A 25847-nucleotide genomic window follows, 5' to 3' on the forward strand; every position below is an offset into this window, starting at 1 on the left:
GGAATCTTTGGCTGATGACATTTGTTCTTTATATCTCAGATGGAAAAAAATAAAAGAAAAATATCTAGACTAAGAATTGCTGATATATAGTAAGGACTGATTTAATTAGCATAGGAAAGTTCTAGATGAGGAAATTCCTTCTATCTATGCACATAGGTAATTTATAGTCATAAAAACTTGTGTACAAGTCAGATCAGAAGTGAGTTATTCAAGGTCACACAATGTATGTGTCAGAAGTAAGATTTGAAGATGAATATTCCTGGTTCTATAGCCAACTGGCCATCTATTCCATACCAAACTGGCTCTTATTGCATTAATATAGAACCAAAAATATTTCCTAATACCTTAATTTTCCCTAATTACTCTAATGGTAAATAACCTTAAAACACCATTATAATTGTATAATAGTCTAGATTCCCACTAGACTTATAAAGTTTACAAAGTTGTTTTCCCCCTCTCCCTCATCCCAATTCTGTCATATAAGAAGCAAAAATATGATTATAGTATCTCCATTTTGCATGATTGCATTAAGTTGCACAAAGATTATCACTTACTCATTTATACTATAGCTCTTCACCTTAGGAGCTGGTTCTTGAAAAACTCTGTCTTTGTAATCCAAATCAAGAATTTTTCCTCTTCCTCTACAATGCTTCTTAATGAAAAGGAAAGCTTTACTCAGTGTTGGAAAGATGCCATATTTGTTCATTGTAATGAAAGAAAAAAAGATAATAAACCTTTTTCTACTTTGCTAATACTTTCTTGCAGTTAAAACTATCATAACTGAGGTAGGACTTCTTACTTGATCCACCTTTATTGCACTCACCAGAAACTCTATTCTCTTTGTGAAATACTTCTTAAATATCTTTTCTGAGAGAAAGATATCATTACCACACTGGAGGGCTTACGAGAGACTGTTGCTTCAAATCAAAAATAAAAGATTGGGTTGACAAAAAAGAAAATAAAGCTGCCATTGACCTGTCAGCCGAGGGAATGATGAAGTGGTTTGTGAGTGAATAATGGTAAAGCCCAAATATCACTGGGGGTGGATGCTCTAAATGCTTAGAGTCTAGAGTGACTAGCATTTTCTGCACTATTTGCTGTTATACGTGGAAATGTATCTTAAAAAAAAATGTCTAGGCTTCTATTTTCTCCATTTGTCCTGGGAATGACAGTGCGATGGTATTATAAAATGGAAGAGTGGAAAAGGGAGGGGGTAGGGAATGAGAGGGAAAAATGAAGAGAAGAAACGGTTGTTAGAAAATTTGTCTGCCAATATCTCTGTGTGCAGAGGTCTTTTTTTTTTCTAGCTAGAGGGGGAAATACCATTCTCTTTTCCCAAGCAATTATAGGCCCCAAAGATTGAAACTTGGTATATAGCTCTTTAATCTCAGCAGATATTTATGGTTAAACATTAGACTTTTAGGATTCCAGATGTCAGGGTATTAAAATATAAAGGCATAGTGGAGGCTCAGAAAATATTAGAATCTTTGGGATATGTGACTGCAAGGGTTTTTATCCCAAGCAGAGACAGATAAAGCTTTCAGTACCACTTTGTAAATTCCAAAGCGAACTTTTTTTCTATACCTTATTTTCTCCCTCCCTCTGACTTGCCTTGACTTCAAATGGAGTGGAAGCATAACAATCTGTGATCACATTCTGAAAGAATATATACTGTGAGTCAGAAGGATTTCCATGCTTGATTTGTAAAGGAAGATATGGAAGGACACGTAATCCAAGGCAGCAATTTCCATTTCTTTTCTTGTATTTGAGTGGTTAATTTAAAAGGTTACCTCCCTTTAGAACATGCCCATTCTTTTTTTCTCTTTTCTCTTCTTTTTTCTTCTCTTTTCCCCTTTTCATCTTTCCTTCCTATCTTCACCACTTTTTCTTCTTAATCATAATAAAATTTTTTCTCATCTTCATCCTCCTTGTTGTCTTTGTCATCTTCCTCCTTGTATTTTTCATCCTCCTTATTGTGGTCACATCCTCCTCCTCCCCTTTCCCCCACTTTCCTTTGAATAATATTATATGTAAATATAATAATATAATGGCATATATGTGTGTGTATAAATAGGTAGATACATAGATAGACACACACATATATATGTATAGATACACAGATACTCATATAGCACAAAGCCAGGTGATGATTTGGCAATTAACCCATTGCTCTGTTCACTATAAGGAATTTAACTGGATAATTATTCTTTGATCATGTCAACATTAATTTGATTAATCTACACAATTAAGATGGATAATTTTCCTCTTAAAAATACTATTATAGAGGCTAAATTATTTGTTAGGACTGTATTCATCGATTAATTTAATTAGTTAGTATTACTATGTCTCTACTTTTCTTTATGATAGAAATAATCAACAATTTTGGAACTTTGAAACAGAAAAAGATAATTTTTTCCCATTAGCAAACAAGCAAACATCCACCACACTTGATTGCATAGACACAGTGAAAACATAGTTGCATCAATTTGTGAGTGAATAGACTATTATCCAGTCAATTCAATCTTTTAAGATGTTTCAGTAACTGATGTGGCATGTGTCATCATGGAAAATGCAAATTGTAAAAATGATTGATATGATTGAATTGGTTTGCTATGATCCTTTTACTTCATGAGAAGTGATGTTGTCTATATGTATTTATGAATTTTTAATCTTTTAGGATTTAAAGAAAAAAAAGATCAGCTTGGCAAACAGCAGAAAGTAGGTATAAAACAACTCATACTTTACACCAAGATAAGGTCAAAATGGGCACATGATTTAAATATAAAAAGTGATATAAGCAAATTAAAAGAACATGTAAATTTTATCTATGGGAACTATGGATAAGGGAAGAATTCGTGACCAAATAAGACATAGAAAGACCATAGGAAATAAAATGGATAATTTTGATTACATTGAATTTAAAAAGTGTTTGCATGAACAAAACCTATGTAATCAAGATTGGAAGGAAAACAGGAGACTAGTAAAAAATTGTAGCAGGTTTCTCTGGTAAAGGCCTCATTTCCCAAATATGTAGGGAAGTGAGTCAAATATATAAAGAATATGAGTCACTGCCCAGTTAATAAATGGTCAAAGAATGTGAGCAAGCATTTTTCAGAAGAAAAAAACAAAAACCATTCATAGTCAAAAAGAAAAATAAATGCTCTAAATCACTATTCACTAGAGAAATGCAAATTAAAAACAATTGTGAGGTGATCTTATAACTGATAGAGTGATAGAAAAGGAAAATGTCAAATGAGGGGATGTGGGAAAATAGGAACAATGATGCACTTGGAAACTCTTAGAAAATTATATAATATCTCAGTGCAACTCTAAGATTATTATTTATAAAGAAATTCCAAACTTCACTGATAAAGGGAGTTTCTTCAACCTAGAATTTCCTCTACCAGTGAATTCATAGGTCTAGTCCTGAACCCCTATCTCTATCTATTTTATTTTATTTTATTTTTTTATTTAATAGCCTTTTATTTACAGGATATATACATGGGTAACTTTACAGCATTAACAATTGCCAAACCTCTTGTTCCAATTTTTCACCTCTTACCCCCCCCACCCCCTCCCCTAGATGGCAGGATGACCAGTAGATGTTAAATATATTAAAATATAACTTAGATACACAATAAGTATACATGACCAAAACATTATTTTGCTGTACAAAAAGAATCAATCTCTATCTATTTTAATTGAAACCACTTTGGTTAGGACACTTCACAGCTCCACTAATAATTACATCACCATGGCATTTTCCCCTTTGCCCCCAACACTATCCATCCAGATTTTTTTTTTATATTTGTCAATTTGTATGGTATGAGATTAAATTTCAGAGTTGTATTAATTTGAATTTTTCTTACCATTAGTTATTTTGAACATATTTATGTGGTTATTGACACTGTTATTTTTTTCTTTTAAAAATTATATGTTCCTACTTTTTATCTACTTGTTTATCAGATAAAATTTATGTTATAAATTCATGTCACTTTCTCCTATGTTTTGTAAATCATTCTTTTGTCAGTGACATTTGATGAAAATATTTTTCTTATACTTTACATCTGTCATTCTATCTCAATTGACCTTCCTAGTACAAAAACTTTTTTGCTTTTTCATAGTATAATTATCTATATTGATCATATATAATCTTTTCTAACTTTTGCTTAAAAATTCTTTCCTTAGCCAAAATTGTAAAAAGTATCTAATTTCTATACACATGTATCTATATATATAGATATAGATATGTGTGTGTGTGTGTGTGTGCATGACATGGTCTTTCATGTTTACCTGACATACAGATTGAGGTTTTATTTTGGTATAAGGTTTAAGATATTGGTCTAATATCCATTCTTTTTGTCAAAACCTGAGTGCTTCCTGTAGTAATTTGTATTCAGAGTTTGTCAAACTCTGACATCACAGTTTTTTTTTTTGCTTAATTACTTAATTACTATGATTATTTTCTTTTTATTTTTTATGCAGTACCTAATAGTTTTGATGAAAACTACTTTACATAGGAGAGTTTGAAGACCCTGTAACTCATGTTGTTATTCTTTTCATTTTTTTAAATTCCAGATACTTTGCTCTTCTAAGTGAATTATATAATTAATTTGTCATTTTAAAAAGAACTTCCACAGCAATTTGATAAGTCTCATAGTAAATCTATGACAAATTAAAAAGTATTATTTCTGTTATTTTGATATGCCCCAAATATTAAGTCACTCTCCAAATATTTGTTTTCCTCATTTCTACAAAGTACTTCACTTAAAAAAAAGTTTTTGTTTTTTATTAAAATAGTATCACAATGTTGATGACTTAATTTGCTACTCTTTTTTTTCATTGATCATATCTCCTTTCCACATCACTCTTTCCTGGCACTGAAAATTGGGGAAAGAAAAAAAGATAGAGAAAAACAAAACTCTTGTGACAAATGTGGATAGTCAAGCAAAACAAATCCATACATCAACCATGTCCAAAATTGTGTTTCTCTGTTTAATTATTTAATCTGTCATCTCTCTGTCAGTAGATGGGCAACATTTCTTCATAAATGTTATTATATAATCTGATTGGGCGCTGCATTTTCAGAGTTCTTTAGTCAGAAATTTTCATTTTTACAATGTTTTTATTATACTATGTATATTGTTCTGGTTCTGCTCATTTCAGTCTTCATCAGTTCATTCAGGCATTCCAATATTTTTTGAAGATGATCTTTGCCTCATTTCTTATTAGATGTTAGTATTAGTTCTTTCTTCTCCTCTCTTCTCTCCTTTCCTCTTCATTTTCCTCTCCTTTCTTCTGTATTCTCCTCTCCTTTTCTCTTCCCTCCCCTATCCTCTCTGCTCTCTTTTTCTTTCCCCTTCTCTCTGTATTTCTGTTTGTCTCTTTGTCTCTCTTTGTTCCTCCTTTTTTGCTCTTTCTTTTTTAAAGCCAATATCCAGATAATTTGTAGAATTATCTTCTCGTAGAATAGTTTGGGATCTGATAGGGATAATTCCCTCATCATTACCAGTTCTTTTCATTATTTTTAGATATTCTAGACAGTTTATTCCTTTACATCAATTTCATTATTTCTCCCCATTTCTTCAAAGTAACCCATTGGTTTTTTGATTAGTATAGTGCTGAATAAGTAATTGTATTTAGGTACTATTGTTCTTATATTGTTTTTCCCTACCCATGAATAACTAATATTTCTCTAATAATTTATATGTATATATGTTTAAAAAGGTATTTATGAATTTATTTTATTTATATAATTTCTCTTTTTCCCAACTTTTTATTTTCTAAAATTTATTTATTTATTTTAACTTAAATATAAAATTGGAAAAGAAAAAAGTGTCCATATGCAGTGGAATATAAGATACAATTGAAAATATAAAGCAACAAATTTTCATTTTAAGAAAACTTAATAATAAAAACTATACCTTGTGTTCATAACTGTCCATATTTTCTTTGATTCCTTTTAGGTTTTCTTTTGTTTTCTGCTGTGTACTTTTTACTTTATTCTTTTTTGCTCTTCCTCCCCACTCTCCTTATAAGAAGTCTATAATGCACAGCCACATATACACACACAAACACATATACTTATATAGAGACAGACAGACAGATAGACAAGTTGATAGATGATAGATAAGGTGGTAGGCAAATAGATAATCATAGACATATACATTTATATGCATCTATATAAAATTGTACTATGCTTTTTTTCCTCTGAAGGCAGATAGCATCTTCCTTCATAATTCTGAGTCTTATTTTTCTAACTCTATTCATATATTTTCTATTTATATATACGTAGGTAGACTCCAAATATTACATGCTCTATAGTTATTTTAAAATGAAATTTCTTCTTTCTGAATCTTTCTGATTTTTAAAATAATGCATAGTAGTTCTAATGACTTATATATGTATATTGTTGATAACTGTCTCCTTGAAAATATTTCCTAACCTGAATTCTCTGATATTATATAGAATAGGCAGCATTAAGGGAGACCTAGGTTTTATTCTAATTTGACTAATAACTTCTACTAACTACTAGTATACTATTGACTTTTTTCCCCTTAGATTCTGTTCTTGGAATCACTCTTTGTGTCCTCAAAGACAACTCAAATATCATTTTCTTTAAAAAGTGTTCTCTTTTCCACCCAGCTGCCAGTATCTTCCTCTTCAAAGTTAATTTGTATCTGTTCTTTATACATCATATGTGAAGCTATTTATTTATTTATGTGTTTTTCCTAAACATTTGAATGTAAGCTCCTTGAGAGCAGGGCTGCTTTTCTTTTTCTTTGCAAACTTAGTACCCAGCACATAGTAAATACTTAATAAATACTTGCTGATTGAATAATTGAGCTCTGAGCCTCAGTTTCCTTTTAGGCAAAATGAGGAATTTAGAATCATCTCCAAGATCTCTTTTAGATCAAAAACTTCTCTTTCTTCTTATCAATGTCCTCTTCTATTTGTATCTTCTTCTTTACCCCTATAACTGCAGCCATTCCCCTAATATTCTGTCTGCTGACTTATTTCCCACCATGTTTTCTTTTACTAAGAGAATTCATCTGTTATTACTTCAATACCAGTGGCAAACAAATTTATAGCAATAACTTTGATTTCTCAGTTGAACTTTTATTGTCTAGAAAACATTATCAGTAACTTATGCCATCATCTTAGAAGCACCATGCATAAATCAAAACTTACTTGCTCCCAATCAAAAATGAAATTATTTTTCCTTTTACTCCTTAGTTTCTGTCAATAGAATCATGATTCTCTTGAACTTCCAGACTCAAAACCATGCTTGGTTCCTCCAACTCTTTGTTTTGTGAATCTTGTAAATATATTCAGTTGACAAATCATGGCATCAGAGCTAAACTGTTTAAATACATTGCTAGCCTCTCCTTCAATCTATCTGAATTCTACTAGCCCACAACTCTTCCAAAAAAGCCATTCTGATAATTTTAGCTTAATCCACAAAAATATAAAAGGGTTTCCTGTTAAGGTGTCAAATGTAAACATATTCTAAGATTTCACAATCTGACTCCACCTTGCCTATGTAGTTCTCACAAATACATATCCTTTGTTTTCATAAAACTCAATCCATTAAATTTCTCATATGCTCCAAGTTCATTTCTGGCACTTTGATTTCTTCTTTGTGTCTCACTTTCCTTTCTCCTTTTTTCTTCTTGTTCCTTTCTCTGTATATAAGTAGTAATCAGAAAATTTTGTACCAAAAGAAAGGGTTCTTTTATGCCTTAAAACTAGAATACATGCAAATACACATTCTTCCCACCCCTATCAGCTCCTATGGCATGTTATTCAAAGTAATGTTCTAATCTAATGTATCTTCAAAGTCCATCTTCTCTAATTTTATTACTTCACTTAAATTCATTGTGATGAAACAAATCTTGCTTCATCATTTAGTATGTGCAAAGTTACTTTGATTCTTTAATGGCTCTGTGATCTTATCAATAAAAGTATCCCCTTCAATCTTTCATATAACAATCCAATTGTACCTGCTCATTCTATGCTACTTTTGTCCACATTCTCCAATAAAATTTCTATGCCATGTATTTAGATCTAGATCTTTTGACATTATATAGATACTATTAAAATCTGTAGACTTTTTACAGATTATCACTATGAACCCACTTATCTCCTTTTGTAATCATACATCTCTTTAAGGATATCCTTTATGCCACTTCTTTAGTGCAGTTATTCTTGGAAAATATTCTGTAAGTTATTCATATTTATTGTATATCATTCCATTGCCTTTGGGGTACTCTGAAAATTTAATTTTTTGGTATGACATTCAATGATTTGGAATCATAGAACATCCCTGGAAGACAATGGATGTTAAAATAATAGTCATTTTGTTTTCTATTAAAGGGTGAGTCCTAGGAAATTTGCTTTTAGTAATCATATTCTGAAGTTTAATGTTGATTTGAGTCAGTAAGTGATATTGGAAGGTGTTATAAAAGCAGAAATATAATATCTGTAATATAAAATTGTCCTTTGTTAGAAAGAATTTTGGTCTAAAGCATGAGAGTTCTCTTTCCTTTCAATTCAGCTTCTGAAAGAACAAGTTGCCCTTATAATGGGTTCTCAATATAGGTCATGGACAGTCAGCACATTTCCAGATGATATGCTTCTTCAGAAGCTGAAGCTCATTACTATCTCTTTTTGTGCAATAACCACCTGATTCTTTAACCCTGAAACTTTGCTGTTAACCTAGCACCTGCTGCTCACTGGCCCATGAGGCCATTTTGAGGTTGAAGTGACGATGTTCAAATAGCTGGACTGAGTTATGGCATGCCATGAATGCACCATGTGGCAAGTGTTTTTACTACGGATTCCCATGATTGGAGGCAGATGTTATATCCCCTGAAGTTCACCTTTACTGACTCTTTGTAGTACAAGATGTCCTATGATATGATACAGAGCTAGTTAGAGAAAATTATTTTCAGTATTCTAATATCCTTTGTCCATGAGACCTGATCAGAATAACAGAATCATAATAAGATCATGATGATATAGTATTCTGATGATATTATATTTCTATAGTGATGCATATCTGTGACCTTTCCATGCTATTTTCATGTGTTATCCTGCAAAGATTGAAGAACAATATGGCTTCACTACATTAATTGTAGAAGATGTCAAAGCCCTATTCAGTCTGATTAGGTTATTAAAAGACTTCAGGAATCAGCCAGATTTGCTGAATAGTCATGAGAGCTAGAATCTGTTAGTGATATTTGTGAATGTAGTATAAAAAATAGAGATCCTGTTCAAAGCAATCCCCATAGACTTTGGACAGAAAATGTAATCTACATCCAGAAAAAGAATAAGGAGATTGAATATAAATCAATATATGCTATGTTGACTTTTTCTGTTTTTTCAAATCTATTCCATGGTTTTTCCCTTTTGGTCTGATTGTTCTCTCCCAACATGTTTCATAAAGTAATGTATGCTAAAAAAATAATAATTAACAAATTTTTAGAAATAGGGATTCTACTCCCCTTATCTTTCTTTGATCAGAAATACATCAAAGGTGAGATTTGCTATAATATCCTGCTATTTAAAACCTCATTTTGATTTATAAGAGTGTATGATTAAGTATACTGTTCCCTAGCATATACAAAATCATTCAGGTTGGAAATTGGCAATGGAAAGCAGAGGGATATGAGTAGTTAGTTTCCTTTCAATTTAATAGAATAAATAGTAAATGTCACCATATGCCTTGTACAATCTAGATACTAGAGATATGGAGATGAAAAAAATAACACAATCTCTATTTTCAAGTAATTTGTAATAAGAGATTACTTTGTTTAGCTAGACCTTTGATTTTATTGGTGCAGAGAATTCCCAATGAGGAAACTCCTTCTACTAATTCAGATCAATAATTACTGGGAACATCCCAAAGGAAAGAAGACACAAAAAGGAACTGGCTCTAATCAAAGAAGAGGCTTATCTAGCAGGAAATCTCAGAGCTAGGGACAGGTGGGAAAAGATTTCCATCTCCCACCAGATTCTCCAAAACTTCAGAAGGTCATCTATGGACTTCAAAGCCATTAAGAAGAGGGAACCTGAGAAGCAGGAATCACCACTTCAGTATCTATATGGAATTCTGACTCAGCAAACAATTAAAAGAATTAATCGCTACACAGTATTTTGAGTTATTCCTGCCCTATGTAAATATGTAGAAGATATCTGAACATTGTCCAATATGTGCCCTTCTTTTATGAGAAACAGAAATGCATTTTCATTCTTTGATTTCCTGTCTCCTATGGATTGTTAATTCTGTGGAGGTTAATTTGTCCAAATGACAAAAGGATATATATAAATAAAACTGGAGGGCTAAACATGTGAGAATGAGAGAGAACAAATAAACAGCCCAAGCAATGGCTACATAAAGATCCTAAATATTCCAAAAACCCGAAGAATGGGGTGAATCCTCATTCAAGGATTTTTGGTAAGGCAAGAATTATACTGGATGTGAAATCATCAAATGTAAGTTTGACTGGTAGAGTGCCATCACTGATACATCGTGAATTCCATCAGAGTGTCAAAACTGCAATTTGTCTAAGCATAAACTTTTTTAAACATAACCTGTTCCAAGGCCTCACCCTTAATTCCCAAAGAGTTAATTAGACAAACATGAAGACATCTCAGGCAGTATATACTCTGGATCTCTGGTGCCTAGAACAATGCTTAGTGAGACAAAGGTGAACTTTATTATAAAGCATAATGGAGCTCATTTTCCTTGGTTCTATCAGGCATATCTGTGGCCCACCCAAATTGCTGAGTGTTAGCTTGCAAAAAGCTTCAAGGGGGGAACACTGTGCTTTGCCGCAATTAATTTTGCAGAGGAAGCAGTCTGCTTAAAGACGCCTGCAGCGCTCACTAAAAATGGGGGTTGTTTTTCAAGGCCACCAGAGCTGGCAGTTGGCTAAGGCTGGCTTATCAACAAAACAACAATGTTAAAATATGGTCTTGTGGATTTTGCAAAAGGAGGGACAAGAGAGGCAATGAATTGAACTCACCTGCTAAGATTGGGTGAAGACTGTAATTGCTTAGCCCGCCAGCACAACCCTGCAAGGGTTAAAATGACAGAGATATTAGTTGGTGACGGCTAAGATTGTTGGTTTGAAGCTTTCGGCAATACACAGACTGTTATTTACCGGACTTGGTCGATTTACTTCTTAATGCAATAATGACCTGTGAAATGAAACGTGAGCTAGACAATTGTTCCTCATTGTTTCCAGTAAAACATCCTTTCATACCCCATTAAACCACCATTAATTCCATATGAAAGAGAGTCACGCACAAGCAACTGATAGTCTCTTTCTTTCTGTCTCAAACTTCCTTATCCCCTCTCTTGTTGTGTCTTCCCTTCTTTCCCTTCCCTTCCTCCTCTCCTGCCTATATTCCTGTTCCTCTTGTCTTGCCCTCTTCCTGGATGCTCCTCTTAACATAACTGCCATTGACTGATGGGTATATGGTCACAAGGGGAGCATAGTGGAAGTGTCTATCTGTGGATGCTGAGTGGCAGTCACTGTTTCCTCCAAAACTAGGGCAGTTTTTATTGCTGAGCCTCAGACTGGCTTTCAGTTTCTTTGGGAGATGAAAATAAATATAGTACCAAAAAAGAAAAAAAATGTTTGCTTATGTTTGAAAGGATCAGGGTAAATAGTTATAGGTAATTCAAAAGTCTGGAATGGTCATTGTAGTTTATAGATTTAGTTTCCTTATGCTATGCATTGATGCTATGCTGTGGCTTCTCTTACTGTTACTGTTCATGTTGCTGCCTTGGAATCCTTGGAGTCTTACTGCTTAAGTCTGTTTTATCCCAAAATACTCCTAATATTTATATAAGAACTTAACTGTTTGTCAAAAGTATTCTTTTTTTCCCCTCAAATTTTCCTAGTAGCCCTTTGGATTTATCTTTGGCATCTTTACTTTCTGTATTTTATCACACTTAATTCTGTGACACACAGACACACACACACATCCCTCTTTTTATTGGTTACAAGTTTCCTGAGTCAAGAGTTATGGTTATTTTTATTTTTGTTTCCTTATCACCTAATACAAGATTTTGTACATAGTAGGACTACAGTATGGAGAATATTGAGTTAACCAGTCTGAATAGAAGAAAGAATGAGTGAAAAGAAAAAAAATATGAAATAATTATGAACCTCAAGGTTTTACCCTGGATCTTCTCTTCTCTCTATACTCTTTCCTTTCAGCTACCATGCTCTTAATTATAACATTTCTATGTAAACAACTGTAAGATCTATGTATTGATTCCATTTAATTTTTTAAAAAATTACATATTTCCCAATTATATATAAAAATTTAAAAATCATATTCTTAAAATTTGAGTTTCAAATTCTTTCCTCCCCCCCCCCATTCCTCCTTTATCTTATGAAGTCAATTTTATTTTGATTATACAGGTGAGGTCATATAAAATATTTTCCATGTTACCCCTGTTATAGGGGAAAACATAAACCAAATAAATAAATAAAAAGAAAGTTTTTAAAAGTATACTTTAATCTACTTTCAGAGTTTGTCAATTTTCTCTTTGGAGATTGGATAGCATTTTTCATCACAAGTCCTTAGGGATTAATTGTCATGGAACATTGTATTGCAGAAAACATTTCAATCATTTACAGAAGATCATTGTACAACCTTGTTGTTACTGTATATAATGTTCTATTGGTTCAGCTCATTTCGCTTTGCATGAATTCATATGTCTTCCCAAATTTTTATTGGAAGCATCCTGCTCATCAATTCTTTTCCCCGCTTTGAGCTGTTTTTTTTTAGTATTTATAATTTTATTTTCCCATTTACATGTAAAACAATTTTTAAACATTTATTCTTAAAACTTGAGTTCCAGATTCTCTTCCTTCTTCCTTGTCCTCCCCATACACACTGAGAAACTTGATTCAAAATTCTTTTCACAGGTACTATTGCTAGTTTTATTTTCCCCTGTTTATTCTCTTCTCTTTCTCCTTTCACCCACACTGAGAAGGCACATATGAAATTATGCAAATAATTTCCATAAAAGTCATGTTGCAAGAGAAAACATAGATTTCTCCCTATCCTTCCCCAAAAACCTCTCAAGTAAAATAAAATGAAAAAAGTATGCTTCAGTCTGTATTCAGACACAAACAGCTTCTTCTTTGAGTATGGAAAACATTTTTCATGATAAATTCTTCAAAGTAGTCCTGTATCACTGTGTTGTTGAGAATAGTGAAGTCATTCAGAGTTGATCATCCCACAATTTTGCTATTACTTTGTACACAATAAATTTCATTTTGCATAAGTTCATGGAGGATTTTCATGTTTTTTTTCTGAGAGCATCCTGCTCATCATTTCCCATAGAACAATAATTTTCTATCACAAGCACATGCAACAACTTATTCAGCCAATCCCACATCGATGGGTATCCCTTCAATTTCCAACTCTGCCTTGAGAAAAAAATCTGCTAGAAATATTTTTGTTCACATAGATCCTTTTCCATTTTTTTTAAATCTCTTTTGGGACACATATCTAGCAGTGGTATTTCTAGGTGAAGGGGCATGCATGATTTTAAAGCTCTGTGAGCATAGTTCCAAAATCCCCTACAGAATGACTGAATCAGTTTATAATTCCACTAACATTGCATCAGTGTCATTCCCTCCAACATTTGTTTTCCTCTCCTGATTTATAACCCAATTGTCTCAACTTGCATTTTCTCCAATCAATAGTGTATCAGAGTATTTTTTTCATATGGCTATAAATAGCTTGCTTAGTTCATCTGAAAACTGTTGATATCTTTCGATTATTTTATCAATTGGGGAATGGTTCTTTTTTTTTTTTTAATTTGATTCAGTTCCCTATATATTTGAGGTCCTTGTCTGAGAAACTTGCTTCAAAATTCTTTTCACAGTTACTATTGCTAATTTTATTTCCCTCTGTTTATTCTATTCGCTTTCTCCTTTCATCCCAGTCCCTAGTCAATTTTTTTTTGCTTCTCACCACTCTCTCCCCCAATATGTTCTCCTTTATATCATCCTCCCTCTTTCTTACATTCTCTTCCCTTCATACTTTCCTACAGAATAAGATAGATTTTTATACACATTTTGAGTGTGTATGTTATTTGCTCTTTGAGCCAATTCTGATAAAAGTAATATTTCCTCATTCTCCCTCCTCGTACACACATATATATTTCTTATAGCTGCTGACTCTGCTTTAATTCTGTTCCTAAACTTTCCTTGTTGTTACTAAACCTTCCCCCATCCATAGATCCTTCCCTTGTCTTCTTCCCTCATGCTTTGCTTCCCTGCCTGCCCATTCTTCTCCCTTATTTCTTTATGGATTTTGGAGGGTACTATACTCTTCATGGTATATATATATATATATATATATATATATATATATATATATATATACATATATATATATAATTTTATTTATTATATTATGTTATATGTATAATTATATTCTTATTTATTATTAATATATAAATATCTTTATATACACATATATATATATAACTGCCTATTTAACAGTTCCCTATGAGAATAGGTTTTTAGAACTATGAGCTCTCCTCTTCATTCTAATGAATGTTTCTATTCTTTCTCTGCACTTCATTTGCATGACATGATGCTATTTTTATCTTAACTCTGCCCCAATCTTTCTTTTGAACTATCCTCTTGTTGATGTCAATTTTAAACATATAGGTAACAAAAAAAAAAATGTAAAAAAAATTGTCCATGTTGTGTTCCTTGAAACTGATCTTTGATATTAGCTCTTACATGTTAAATTTTCTATTAAGTCAGGTTTGGTTGAGACAAAATCCTGAAATTCTACAAATTCATTGAATGTCCTTTTGTTACATTCAATATTATAGATAATTTTGCTGGAGATGATATTTTTGACTTCAGGTCTAGTTCTTTTGATTGTCAGAGATATGATTTTAGGACTTGTGGTCTCTTATTGTGGCTGCTGTCAAGTCCTGTCCAAAACTAATTATAATTCTAGCGTATTAGAATTGTTTTTTTTTTTTCATTTTTCTTGTAAAATTTTCTCTTTGATCTGGGTTTTTTTTGAAATTCGACAAAAATATTCCTATGTGTTCTCATTGAGGTGATGATCACTGGATTTTTTTTCTATTTATACTTTTCCCTCATGTTCTAAAACTCCAGGCCAATATTCTTGAATTATTTCTTGCATTATTGTGTCAAGGTTCTTTTTTTTTTTTGGTCACAGATTTCAGGAAGTCCAATTCTCCTTATATTTTCTCTTTTTGATGTGTTCTCAAGATCTATCATTTTTCTTATGAGATATTTCACATTCTGTTCTATTTTTTTTCACTCTTTAGAATCTGTTTTGGTCTTTCTTGATCCCTCATAGCTTCACTGGCTTCCCCTTGATCAATTCTAATTTTCAAAGAGTTATTTTCATCTTTGAGACTCTGTATTTCCTTTTCTAGTTGGTTTTATTTATTTACTAGTTTTTTCTCGATGTTTCTCATTTGAATTCTAAATTCTTTTTTGAGTTCTTTTATAAATTCTCTTTGGGCATCCTCCCTCCATTTTATAGAAGAGCCATTTCATGTTACTCTTTGGGGTAGAAGAAGTTTTTTATTTACGTCAGTATGCTTCTCTAAAGATGATCCCTGGTCTTCCCTGTTTCCATAGTAAGTTCCTATGATGGGGTTCTTCTTTTCCAGTTCATTTTTTAAAATAAGAGGTATTAGTGTAAGCCCCTCTAATTGTGGGGTAGGACATGGCACCTCTGGCTTCACCTCAGCTCTCCACTCTGACTTGATACCTCAGAGTAAAATCTCCAAGAGCCCACTGCCTGCAGCATCCCTACCTCACTGCTTCTTCACTACTGGGTATGCTGGTCCATTAACTCAGGGCCACATTCTTGCAGTACAGTTGGGTCTAGCATTCCAAATTAGTTGAAGTTCACTCAGCTCTCTTGACTCAGACCCTGACTCCATACACTGTGTGAGAAGTGAAGGTTTCTGTGGTTCTTGCTGAGGCCCCAGCCAAATCCAGCTATTTCCAGGGCTTCCCACTTGGTTTTTCTGCTGGAGCTACTGATAAGGTGTTTACACTTCTTATGGGTTAATCCCCAGCCTAGGTTTTTCTTCAAATATTCTCGGATTATACCTGAAGGACCCATATTCTGTTCCGTCTTGATTTTTCACCAATCAGTGTTTGCCCAGAAGCAGAAATGTGTTCTATTTGTGGAGGAAAACTAGAGAGTTTGAAATTTACCAACTTATTCTACTATCTTCTCTCAAATCTAATTTTGAAGGAATTATTTTCCTCGGTGACCTTTGGTACCTCTTTTCCTGTTTGGCCAAATTTTGCTTTTTGAGTCATTCTTCTTTTTGTTAGCTTTTTGTATATATTTTTGCATCATTCTCATTTTGCTTCCTAATTTTTCCTCTATCTTTCTTGCTTTCTTGCTACTTTTGCCCTTGCTAGCTGGCCATTTTACTCACTATTTGTATTTCTTTCACTCTCTTTTTACTTTATGGGTCCTCACAAGTCTAATTTAGTTTTAACCACTACCTCCCTCATCCTCACCCTTTCAAAAGAAACCTTCTATTATCCTCTCCCTTTGCCCTCTTAGTCCTTTTACCTATGTACTCTTCTAAGAGTTCCTTTCTTATCCTCTCACCTCATTCTTACTTCTTGATTTAAGCACCCCACTAAAAGTCCTTCCTTTATCCTAATCTCTCATTCTTCTATTTCTTTATAATTTTAGGAGACATATATCCTTCTAGAAATACATGTAACTACTTCTTTAATCCATTATGATATGAGTAAGATTCTAGCACTACCAGTCCCAACCTACTTCCACTTTAAACCTACTTCCACTAACTTCCAGTAGCAAGAATGCTACTGGCAGTGAGCACTTACAGTAAGGTAGAGTTTTTGGTTTGTGGTTTCAGGTCAAGGGAAGAGCTGAAGTGAAGCTAAAGATACCATCCACTCAACCCTTGGATTAGAAGAGCTTGCACTAATACTTATCATAAAAAAAAAGATGAACAGGAAAAGAAAGAACTATAAAAACTTGCTATGGGAATAGGAAAGCTCATTTTCAGAGAAAGCCTCTTCTATCCCAAAGAGTAATGTTAAATAGCTATCTGCCCAGACAGAATTTATAGGAGAACTAAAAAAAAGTAATGTAAAAGTCAAATGAGAAAAATTGAGGAAAAACTAAAATAAAAATAAAAACCATCCAAGAAAAATAAGATTAGTGGGGGAGGGGAGTTAACTGATTAGAAAAGGAGATACAGAATCTTAAAGAAGAAAATAATTCTTTGAAAATTAGAATTGGGCAAGGGGAAGCTAGTGAAATTAGAGACAAAGAAATAATGAAACAAAATATAAAGAATGAAAAAATAGAATAGAATGTGAAACATCTTATAAGAAAAACAACAGATCCTGAGAACATATAAAAAAGAGAAAATATAAGAATAATTGGACTACCTGAACCTTGACACAATAATGCAAGAAATAATCAAAGAAAATTGCCCTAGAGTGACAGAATATGAAGGGAAAGTAGAAATAGAAAAAAAAATCTACCATCACCAGATCAGAGATCTGTTGTGAAAAACACATATGGATATTATTGCCAAATGTTGAAACCCCCCAGAACAAAAAGAAATTTTTGCAAAAACAAAAAAACAAAAAAAAAATCAAATATACAATTAGAATTTTACAGGACTTAGCAACATACACTGTATTAAAAAAAAAAAAAAAACATAGTCCTGGAATCATATATATGGACAGTAACTGCCAAAGAATTAGGCCTGAGGAAATATCCAGCAAAATTATCCATAATATTGAATGGAAAAAAAGGACATTCAACAAACTTGTTTTGAGGACTTTGTTTCAAACAAACCTGAACTTAATAGAAAATTTAACTTATAAAAGCCAATATCAAAGATTAATGTCAAGGAACTCCATATGAACACATTGTTTATGTTTTGTACATGGAGATATATACCCTATATTTGAGAGTGACATTTATAATTGGATAGCTCAAAGGAAAGATTGGGGCAGAATTGAGTATGATCTTATTCTTATTCTTATTCTTAGCAATTATCTTATAAAAAATGAGCTGCAGAGGAAGAGCCAATTCAGAGGCTCTATTAGAGAGGAGAGCAGAGCTCACAGTTCCAAAAACCTACTCACATCAGGGATGGGTTGAATGGGCAACACTACATACATACATACATATATACCATGAAGGGTATAGTACCCTTCAAAATGTAAAAGGAAATGCAGAGGGATGGACTAGGATAAAGGGACAAGAGAAAAAGAAGAAAAGAAAGGGTGGGAAAAGAAGACGAGAGATGGTTTCATGGGTAGAGGGAGGTTTAGTAATATATACAAAAACACCATAACAAGGATCAGGACTAGAATTTATTAGAAATAAAAAGTAGGGCCCTACTGTTTTTTACCTTTCATTTTCCCCCATGTCCCTGAAGCAGGTTATAGTTAAGTACAGATATATTTTTATATGTAGATATATACATGTACACACACACACACATATATACATATACATTCAGAACTACTCAAAGACTCTCACATATATGCCTGTATCTATTTATACATACATAGCACTGCATGTCTGCATACATATACTGAGACACACATATACACACACCTTTATGAATGTATAAACATGTGTCTAAAACAATTTTAATATGACTAATATACAACATATAACATAATAACATATAATATAATGGCTAACAAACTCTTTTGATTGAATCTTTAAGTTTGATTTTGTCTAAGGTGTGTGTATATGCAGCCTGCTTGGGAGACATGGAGGGAGATGAAAGGATAAAAATAAAATAAAGTAAAAAAAAAATCAGAGAACAAAAGAATAATCTGCAAGGAAGTAAAGAAAAGGTACACACATACTAAAGGGTGCCATAGATAATGAAGCAATATCAATATTGAACATATATGTACCAAGTAGTATAACATCCAGATTCCTAGAAAAGTTAAGAGAAATGCAAGATGAAATAGCAAAATTATATTAGTGGGGGATCTCAACCTTGCTCTCTCAGAACTAGATAAATCAAACCACAGAATAAATAAGAAAGAAGTTAAGGAGCTAAACAGAATATTAGAAAAATTAGGTATGATAGATCTTTGAAGAAAATTGAATCAAGACAGAAAGGTGTTTACTTTTTTCTCAGCAGTTCATGGAACCTATATAAAAATTGAGCATGTGATAGGGCATAAAAACCTCAAAATCAAATGCAGAAAAGTAGAAATGGTAAATGCATTTTTTCAGATCATGATGGACTGAATATAAACCCAGATCTTTGTCCCCACAGTAGTTATCTATGGTAGGGTTCTTTTTATTTGCTTACTCATTATTGTTATTATTATTTTTCTTAGTGGCTTATTATTATAATGAGATTCTGGTCCCCATATGTGGGTAATAATATCTCAGCCTGAAAGTTTTATGTACTATTGTTTTTTAGGCTTTCTCTGTAAACCCATCTTCACCTACTTTTCTGTACCTCTGAACCATGCTTGGAGCTTCCAGCAAGAAAGTCACAGCAAATGCTCTTTCTCCCTTCAGTTCCTCTCCCCAGGTGCAAAATTCAGCTTATCCCTCTTCCCTGAAAACAAACCAAGACCAGGGATTTGGCTCTCCTACAAATAAATGCCCATAGCCAGCAGGGTCCGGCTCCTCTTCTGGGACATATGTTTACTCTTCTCCACCCATACCCATAGCCCAGGACTGTGTCTGGTCAAAATACCTTGGCATCTGGCAACCATGGAGAGTTCTTCAATCTTCCCTCATTTAGCAGTCCAATCCACACTCTCTCCAAGAGAGGAAAGTTTCTGCTTTTAAGTCTGTCTCTTGCCTCCAGGATTTAGGATTTGTAGATTCTATAGAGAATGCCTGGTGGTTTTTACATTTTAGTTAAGACAGGTCTCTAATCTGGTTGGGTTTTCCTAAGGTCCTTCCCAAGTTGTCTGAGGAATACTTTACTCCAACTCTTAATTATTTCTGCTTTTCAGAATTTCCTTTGAGGCCATATTTTTGTCATGTTTGTGGGAGAATTTTAGAAAGCATCATGTTTCCTATATTATTCTGTCATCTCCCCAGAATCCTCTCCAGTATCATGAACATCAGACATTTGGAATTCATTTTCCACATCTAATATCTGGGACAACTGAGGCCCTTGCAGATAAAGTGATTCACCCAAAGTCACAGAATTTATCAGTAATGGAAATGGTACAAGACTTTAATTCTCTTAATTTTTAGAATGATATTTCAACCCTTAAATCAAGCTGCCTTTTTAATAAAAATGTAATTAAAAAGAAATCAGTGAAGTAATTAGCAAACTAACTAAATAATTAATGACCCATTTCAAATAAGATACCTTTTTAAAATTGTGAAAGTAAATGAAAAACATAATTTTTATCATTCAAGATAAAGCAATAGATTCTACAAAATGATTTAGTTAACTATTGGGAGGAAAAGTTTGAACTCTGTGAAGACTGTTCTAACCATCCTAGCTATAAGGACTAGCTTCTTCCTCTGAATTCCTACATAATTTTTTGTCTATGCCACTCATTAAGCTCTAACCTATTGCTTTACATTATTTTTCTTGGGTTTATCTTAATTATGATCTTCCAGAGAATAGAGGTCATAGCTTTCACTTTGAAACCTCCATAGAACCTTCAGTTCAACAATATCTATTAAGATTTTATTATATTTTGAGTCATATGCAGTGCATTTATGCATAGAAACTTGATAAATACAAAGTATTCTGTTCTGTTATAGGTCAAACTTTGATAAATGATATTATGTCCAGAGAGGGGAAATTTGGATAGGGAGAAAGCCTTAAAGTCATGTTGTGAGGATTCATGGAAGAAATCTGGGGAGAAGAGAACACTTAGGTGAAAAAATCTCCAAATATTTGGAGATTAACAAGGAAGGAAAATCTAAGTAATTCTATATCTCATCCCCTGGTGGTAAGTGGAAGTTATAAGGAGGAAAATTACAGCACAATATACTATATAAACTCTGTGCGTGTGTGTATGTAGTATTAGAACAACCAAAGACAGAAGGAACTTCTTCATGTAATAATAACTTTCTGTTTTTGGAAGTAGTTGATCAGAGGCTTATTTATTTCTTAGGATGTGAACATAAATTATCCATTAGATAAGGAGTCAATTGGCTGATCTCTAAAATCTATTCCAACTCTCATGATTCTGTTAAGGGTAATCCAAGGGGGAAATTTTTTTCATGGGAATATAAGATTATTATGGATAGAGTGGAATATGAAAGATAAATTAAATACTTTGCCAGGGAAGCATTGGGAAAATTTTGTTTAACATTTCTATTCAGATCCTAACTCATGATGTTCAACACAAAGTGTTAATGCCATTAACAAAATTAACTGAGTGATTGATTTCAATACCTAATTAGTCTTAAATATAGCTTAGTTAGATGAATATAAATGTATATACTTTTAAAAGGATTCAAAGTTTAGGAATACATATTTGCCCTTATTGATCTGAAGTAAATACAAAATGCTATTGGAATGTAGATATCTAAGTTTCTTAGATGGTTTTAAATTTTATTTCCTCCCTCAGTCAAAGAAAAAATTCCATTAAATTTCATTCAAGTTTTCTTACATTTGAGTAAGATTTTCTGGTAATCTTCTTTTCCCATAGATGATATACTAAATATTTCTTAGTATTAGAAATAGGAGTTCATGGAAAGCAAGGATAATATAATTTATAATAAATAATAATATTTGTATCCTCAATACCTTGCTCAATATCTGACATATAATCAGTGTACAATAGATACTTGATTGATTGATACATCCTATAAAAATACTCAGTGAGATATGATTTCTGGCAATGGAGACCAGATTAAATTAAAATCTTAAGTTTTAAGACTAGTTTTTTAAAGGATTAAAGTGAGCCTCTCTGACTCCTGGTAAAACATTACCTGAAATGTAGAAAATGGGACATTGTGTTTGTGTAGGAAAAGGCCAGTCTGTTTGGATTGTAGAGAGCAGGAAGGGGAAAAATAAGTGAGAAAGCTAGAAAAGCAGATTGTTGTTAGTTTATGAAAGGCTTTTAAGTGCCAGAGAGAAGAATTTATATTTGATCCTAAAATCAGAAGAGATCCATCCACTTGAATTTATTGGTTGAAGAGATATGGTGAGATCCACACTTTAGGAAAATCAGCTCTGTGGAAGATCTATTGGAGTGATAGATTAAGTGATGGATCGAGACTGGGAGACCTATTAGGAAGCTATTGCAATAATGTAGGTAAGATAGTGGTGATAAGGGTATGAATGAGACTAATAGTTGTGTGACTAAAGAATAATAGTTGTATATGAGAGATACTGAGGAGATATAAAACACAAGATATTGCAACTGGATGAATATGAAGAATAAGGGATAATGAGGTGTTAAAAATAATCACCTCCCCAACTTTTACATGTAGAAAGACATAGCAGTTCAGTTCTCTGGGATTTGATGAATCTAAAATATTCTAAATACAAAGAAAACACTGTGATTTTATTTATAAGTTCCTGGCCCATCAATATCTTATTATCACAGCCTTCAAAGTAATGACAGAATTGGAGCAAGCGCTTATACTAGTATTTAGTGATTCAGGAGAGTGCTGCTTTTTTATGTCATACTACAATAATGTACCTTGAGGAATTTTAAAAAATTGGCCACCATTGCAAAAATTTCAAGTAATGTAGTATGCAAAGCAAAAAAAAAAAAAAAGCTACGTATCAAGCTAAGTATCATTTTTATTTTGGTATTCCTTATATGTGGTGAAGCCATTTGCAAATGATGGGTCACTTAATAAATATTTCTTGAATTAAATCAGAACGAATCAACAAGCTGACCTTGAATCATCTTCCATACATGTCTTTGGCAATATAATACTAATTTTACTTCTTCACAGTTTTGTTTGTTCTATACATTGTATCAATACTGTCTATTTCATAGACAAAAATCAAAAGCAAACTGAATTTAAAATCACTACCTTTTCATCATTTTAAAAATATGAATGAAACTAGAGTGAAGTGATTAGGGGTTTCACTTGAGGTGTCAAAATTTAGAGAGCTTTGACCACTCATTAAGCTGGTAAAAACAATTGAGTTTATCATTTAATTAGCCAGGAATAATTGGTTAGGAGGAAGCTCCTCCCCACCATCCTATGTACCCAAGGTCAATTCCCCACCCCCCCATATCCTTAGCCTGTCCAACAGTGATCTCTTCTACAAAAATTTTCAATAATCATAGATTGTTCTGGTGTCTCTGTTCATAGTGGTATCCCCATCAGCTGCATTTGTCTTAAAACATTGAAAGACTTCTTATTACTGGATTCAGGGATATTTTTTATGTTTGCCCTGAGGCCCACATTTGTTAGTTACAGTTCTGTTCTTAAGTACTTAAATTCAAATTGGCCATAACAGAAATAAGAATGAAATAAAACCAAAATGCATGTCTTCCATTTATAATTCACTTTTCCTCAAAACAATATGTTTATAGATATTATCACACTGTGTCTTATCAAACTTAAAATGCCGTTTTCATGTTTGTTTTTACTTGATTATATCTATATTGAGATTGTTGGCATTTCATGTGAATGAGGCCTAGAAAATTAAATCATTTTCTTTGAAACATTATTTATTTATAGATTAGATGGTAGATGATAAATATTATTGAAGAATGATGGTGATATACCATGTAATTGTCTCATTCAGCAAATCCCCCAAAACTTCCAATGGCAAGTACTCTATTAATCCACTGAATAAGCTTTTATGTAGACTCTGTGAGGACAATTTCAAAAGTATTCTATGAAATGGAAGAACTGAAAATTGATGTGAACTCTTTAAGAAGATTATTTAAATTTTTAATATAGAGAATTAGAGATTGTCTGAGTTGGAAGAAAAATTTGAGGTCGTCCAGATGGTCTGGTTTCTAACCAAGTGCTGTGCCTGGAAGAAGATCTCATGTAACCCCAGTGGTCTAGGCGGCAGCTTTGGTTAAGAGATTGGCTGCTAAGTGCTAATGCTTGATAAATTGTCTTGTGCTATTCTTGTTAAAAAAAGAAGAAGAAAGAAGAAGAAGAAGAAGAAGAAGAAGAAGAAGAAGAAGAAGAAGAAGAAGAAGAAGAAGAAGATGATGATGATGATGATAGAAACCGTTGGCTAAATAATAGTATCATTAGATGGATTTGGAACTGGCTGACTGACCAGACTCAATGTATAGTCATTAATGGTTCAATATCAACTTGACAGGAGATCTCAGTTATGGTACCTCATGGATCTGTGTTTGGTTCTCTATCAAATAACATTTTTATCAGTGACTTGGATAATGGCATAAGCAATAGCTTTATAACACTTGCAGATGGCACAAATCTGGGAGAAATATTTACTAATCATACACACACAGACACACATGCACACAAACACATAAATAATATCACAGAGGATATAACCTAGGACATTTAATAAGGGGAAATTTAATAGTAGGCAAATATCAATATTTATGCTTTGGTTCAAGAAATTATCTTCCCACTTACAAAATGGGAAAAGGAGAGTTCAAAGTTTATCTTAAAAAAATCTAGGTATTTAGATGGATAACAACCTAATATGAATCAGTACAGGATGACTAAAAAAACTAACGGATTGCTCTTGTTTTATGTCCAGAGTCATAGCTTTAAGTGATATGAAGGGATGATCTGACTTCTCTTTTTGGTTACATCTGAAATATTATGTACAATTTTGGTACCCATAGGAAGGATATTGGTAACTTTAAAGATATTGAGAATGGTAAAAGGCCTTAAGTTCATGCTATATAAAACTCAGTTGAAGGAACTGGAAATGGGTATTCTGGAAAAGGGTAGATTAAGGTATATGTGTTTGGGGGAAAGGAAGGGAATAGTATGAGTGAAAATAATAAGTGTTTTCAACTACTTGATGAGAGAATTAGAGAAAATTGGTAAATGAAGGCTAAATGTCAGGAAAAGATCAGAAATGTTCAAAAGTGAGAGGTTGTGGGTTTCTCCTTCCTTCCTAAAAGAACAACACAAAACATTGGAGGGTTTTAAATGGAAAGGATATATGATTACATATTGGATATATTACAGTAGGCAGCTAGGTGACTAAATAGAGTGTTGAGCCTGAAGTCAGTAAGACCTGAATTCACATACTTACTAGTTGTGTGATGATAAATAAGTTTCTTCACTTCTATTTGCTTCAATCCACTAAGGAAGGAAATGGGAAACCACTCCAGTATCTTTGCCAAGAAAACTTCATGGACAGAATTGGCATGGTCCCTGGGGGTCACAGAGAGTTGGATATGTCTGAATTACTAAACAACAGTATCATTAGTCAGGATTCTTTTCACACATTCCTTGGATTTCTGAGAGTAAATGGCTACCAAGAGTTCTTCTAAAATCTGAAAACTTTTTTTGACCCTCTAAATTACATTTACTATGCTTTAACTACATTTTTTGAAATTCAGCAATTAGAATTATTAATTTGACTAAAGCAATAGTAAAATGAATGTTATCAAGAAAGACAAAAATATGCTTAAATCAGTCATTGATAATCAAATGACATTAATAGTGAGAACACAGCCAACAAATGATAAGCTCTTGATGAACACACACAGACATATGTATAGTTTATTCTAATAAAATTTTCATTTAAATTGGGAAATGAATATATAACTTGGTAATTGTTTATGTTCTCTCAATCACTTTTTGTTTTTGTTATTAAAGTCATAGATTTTCTTCAGCCTTTAATATTTCTTCTTCAAACAACT

At 32.7% G+C, this 25847-nt stretch overlaps 1 protein-coding gene across 1 annotated transcript in view; it reads left to right on the top strand.

The window, feature by feature from the left end:
* Positions 1–25847, top strand: part of PKHD1 (PKHD1 ciliary IPT domain containing fibrocystin/polyductin) — a 611151-nt gene that overhangs the window by 460249 nt on the left and 125055 nt on the right.

This window comes from Sarcophilus harrisii, chromosome 4, assembly GCF_902635505.1.
Source record: "Sarcophilus harrisii chromosome 4, mSarHar1.11, whole genome shotgun sequence".
NCBI lineage: Eukaryota > Metazoa > Chordata > Mammalia > Dasyuromorphia > Dasyuridae > Sarcophilus > Sarcophilus harrisii.